The following is a 4,532-nucleotide window of genomic DNA, read 5'->3' on the forward strand; positions in this document are numbered from 1 at the left end:
AGGGTGGAGAGCCCTCAGTCGAACCACGACTCCACCCCTGGGAGGTCCCTGCCCCCGTTCTGCCAAAGGACCCTCGAGACTCGAAGTCGAGAAGATTTCCTGGACCGGAGGCTCCAGGAGATGAACCGACGGATCGAAGAACTCCGCCATGCGCCTCCCGCTTACGGTGAGGATATCTGCACTGACCCCCCCTTCTCCCAAATGATTATGCAGGAACCGATCCCGCCGAATTTCAAGCTCCCCCAGTTTGAAAGCTACGACGGGACCTCGGACCCGGTGGACCACCTGGAAGCCTTCCGAACGATGATGTTGCTTCATGGTGCCCCCGACGCCATCTTGTGCCGGGCTTTCCCGTCTACTTTGAAGGGAGCAGCAAGAAACTGGTACTCGGCACTGAAGCCGGGTACCATCTTCTCCTTCGACCAAATGAGCCACCAATTCGTGGCCCATTTTGTCAGTAGCCGACGTCCCCGGAAAGGTTCGGAGTCCCTCATCAACATCAAGCAGAGGGAAGGGGAGTCCATACGGGCCTACATCAACCGCTTCAACATCGCGGCATTGGAGGTCCGGAATTTGGACCAGTCGGTTGCCATGGCCGCCCTGAAAGGCGGCCTTCAGAAGAATGACCTTCTGTACTCCCTGGAGAAGAAGTACCCCAGGGATTTCGCTGATCTGCTGGCTCGGGCTGAAGGATACGCCCGAGCGGAAGAGGCCTTCAAAATGAAGGATGAAGAGACTGCAAGGGAGCGCCAGGTGGGAGATTCTGGCAAGCCCACAGTTGAGAAGAGGCCAAGGGAAGCCCGGCCTCGCTCCCGATCCCCTCCTGGGCACAAGCGCGCCCATACTCCGCCCCGGGCACGCAGGCAGAGAAGCCCGGACAACAGGTTTCGGCGGGGTTCCCCGCCAGGGAAGTTCCGCAGCTACGCCTCCCTCAACGCCTCGAAGGCCCAGGTACTGATGGAGGACAGGGAGCTGATCCCTAGGCCGGAGAGGATGCGCACGCACCCCGGAAAGCGCAACCCCAACAAGTTCTGCCTCTACCACCGCGACCATGGCCACGACACCGAAGAGTGCATCCAGCTCCAGGACGAGATCGAGGAGCTCATCCGGCGAGGTCGGCTTGACAGATTCATCCGCCGCAGGCCTGAGGGTAGAGGAGACCGGCCAAGAGCCCTCCCACCGCCCGAACCGCAGAAGAGGGAAGAGCAGCCCGGGGATCGGCCTCCTATTGGGACCATCGACTCCATCGTCGGAGGGCCTCAAGGAGGAGCGGGAGAACTGTAAATGTATTGCTTACTATTTCATTTTGAATCTACTTTTCTTTCTAGCTAACGCACTCCTCCTGCTTAACGCGGATGTATTATGACTGGATATGACCTCTCCAAAAAGCAACGGCCGTGTCAGGAACAGGAGGAGAACCTCGTCCTGACATGAGCAAAGTCAAAGGCCCGGTTCTTTTAGACCGGATGGGGGGAGAGGCCTTACAACGCCCTAATGTGCCCCCACAGCCCTGTTAGGGACAGGAGGAAAACCTCACCCTAACTTGAGCAAAGTCAAAGGCCCGGTTCTTTTAGACCGGATGGGGGGAGAGGCCTTACAACGCCCTAATGTGCCCCCACAGCCCTGTTAGGGACAGGAGGAAAACCTCGCCCTAACTTGAGCAAAGTCGAAGGCCCGGTTCTTTTAGACCGGATGGGGGGAGAGGCCTTGCAACGCCCTAATGTGCCCCCATAGCCATGTCAGGAACAGGAGGAGAACCTCGTCCTGACATGAGCAAAGTTGAAGGCCCGGTTCTTTTAGACCGGAGGGGGGAGAGGCCTTACAGTGCCCTAACGCGCCCCCACAAGCCAGACTGATGACGAGAACCTCGCCACCGGCTCAAGCAAAATGGAAGACCCGGACTCCTACGGGAGCCGGGTTCCGCCGCCAAGGTAAAGCAACACCCGGACTCCTACGGGAGCCGGGTTCCGCCACCAGGTAAAGCAACACCCAGACTCCTACGGGAGCCGGGTTCCGCCGCCAAGGTAAAGCTTCACCTGGACTCCTACGGGAGCCGGGTTCCGCCGCCAAGGTAAAGCTTCACCCGGACTCCTACGGGAGCCGGGTTCCGCCACCAGGTAAAGCAACACCCGGGCTCCTACGGGAGCCGGGTTCCACCGCCAAGGTAAAGCAACACCCGGACTCCTACGGGAGCCGGGTTCCGCCACCAGGTAAAGCAACACCCGGACTCCTACGGGAGCCGGGTTCCGCCGCCAAGGTAAAGCTTCACCCGGACTCTTACGGGAGCCGGATTCCGCCGCCAAGGTAAAGCTTCACCCGGACTCCTACGGGAGCCGGGTTCCGCCGCCAAGGTAAAGCTTCACCCGGACTCCTACGGGAGCCGGGTTCCACCGCCAAGGTAAAGCTTCACCTGGACTCCTACGGGAGCCGGGTTCCGCCGCCAAGGTAAAGCTTCACCCGGACTCCTACGGGAGCCGGGTTCCGCCGCCAGGTAAAGCTTCACCCAGACTCCTACGGGAACCGGGTTCCGTCGCCAGATAAAGCTTCACCCGGACTCCTACGGGAGCCGGGTTCCGCCCCCAAGAAAGACTTCGCCCGGGCTCCTAAGAAAGCCGGGCTCCATCCGCCACTCCGCCAGCAAGGGTTAAAAACGACGGCGAGGCTCGGCCACATGACGAGATCGGATGGAAGGGAAGAGCCCTTTCCCACGGCGACCTCTAAGCCAAACAGGCCAAACAACGAGAAAGGGTCAACGAACGACAATATTAGCGCTACGCGTGGACAAGGTAACACAAAATGCCTTTTTCTCATTTTCGATATATGTGCTACAGGGCCAGGACGGCCAGAAAAAGAGAGACAAAATGACAAGAAATGAAAAGGAAGCATGACAACAAAAGAAAAATACAAGGTCGGAGGTCTCAGACCTCGGGAGCGGGGGTGGAGAGTTCGGCGCGGGGGGTGCAACTGCTGTGGCGGCGGGCGAAGGGCCGGCCTCATCGTCGGACTCCTCCAAGAATTTGAGGCCAAGATCGGGATATCTGCTGGCCACCTTCTCCCGGCAAAGCTCAAACCCTTTGGTAAATGCCTCCAGGCCGAACTGGACGTTCAGCTCCCTCATCTCCGTGGAGGCCTTGAACTCCTCCACCGCAAGGTCCTGGCCTCCGAGACCAGAACCGGAGTTTGCTCGGCCAGCTGGGCGACCTCGGCCTCCGCCTTCCTCACCGACTCCTCTAGGCTCCGTCTCTCCGCCTCCCGGGCTTGTCTCTCCTCCTCCCGGGCTTGTCTTTCCTCTTCCCGGTCCTGTCTCTCTCTCTCCAGGGCCTCCCGAAGGGCGGCCACCTCGGCCGTCTTCGCTTGAAGACGAACAACCTCGTCTTGGCAGCGCTCCTCCGCCCGGAGGAGATCCCTTCTCATGCGGTCCGACGCCTCGACATAGGCGAAGAGCTGGTGCCCGATCTGCAAAGACAGATGGAGAATTACAACAAAGACCGAGGCAACTGTGCAAATCAAAATCCGCTTACCTCAAGAAAGGACCCCAAGGTGTCCCAGGCCCGCTGCTCGGGATCGGCGCGGTCGATCCTCTCCACGACATCGGACAGGATGCAACCATCAAGCAGCCGACGGATTAGAGCCTTGTCGTTGAAGGGATTCTCCGATCCCCCCTCGGAGCAGACGGACTCGTCTGCAGCGGCTCGGTGGCTGCTCGGCCTGCGGGCCACCGATTTTCTCCTCCTCCCCGCGGCAGGCGCCTCGCGGGCGAACCTCCAGAATTGGGACCCCAGTCGGTGGGCTCCCTGGGGGAGCCCGGGGGCCGCTAGCTCGGCATCCGAAGGAATGTTGATCGCCGGGGTCGCCTGGACGGGCGCGGCCAGGCTCGTCTCCTCCACCCTGGCCCTCTTCGCCGAGCCGGAAGTCATCGCGCCCTTCCTTTTCTGGGCTCTCATGGCCTTGGCGAGCATCCGTGTGGCTTCGGCGTCCATTGCTAAAAATAAAAAAAAAAGAAGGGGAAAAAGAAAAGAAGAAGGAAAAAGCAACACCAATCAGTCCAAAAAAAAAAAAAAGAAAGAAAGAAAAGAAAGAAGAAAAAAAAAAGAAGAGAGAGAAAAGGAAGAGGAGAGAAAAAATAAACGAAAAGGAAGGCGAGAAAGGTAAATACTGCTGATCCTGGGGGCTCAGGCCGATGTTGAAAAGAAGCTGCTCCCTCAGAAGGTTAGGAAGGGAAGGAGCGGGGTAACTCAAAAGCTTCTGGGCGGCCTGGAGGTCGTCCTCTCCAGCTGGGAGCCCGGCGGACGAATCCCTCAGAGCCCCCAACGGGGCAGACCTAGTTCTAAGGTCGGGCAGTAGACAAAGAGGAATTCCCCTTCCAGTTGTGAATCGAAGAAGGGGCGCCCTTCAGCAACCCCTTCTTGCCGAACTGGGGGGAGAAGTACCACCAGTCCTTCGCTGAAGGATGGCGTTTGAAGGTGTAGAAATGTCTGAATAAGGAGAGGGATGGCTGGACCTCGGCTATACGGCAGAGAGAGAGAAACCCT

This window comes from Elaeis guineensis, chromosome 2 (genome assembly GCF_000442705.2).
Source record: "Elaeis guineensis isolate ETL-2024a chromosome 2, EG11, whole genome shotgun sequence".
NCBI classification, from domain to species: Eukaryota; Viridiplantae; Streptophyta; class Magnoliopsida; order Arecales; family Arecaceae; genus Elaeis; species Elaeis guineensis.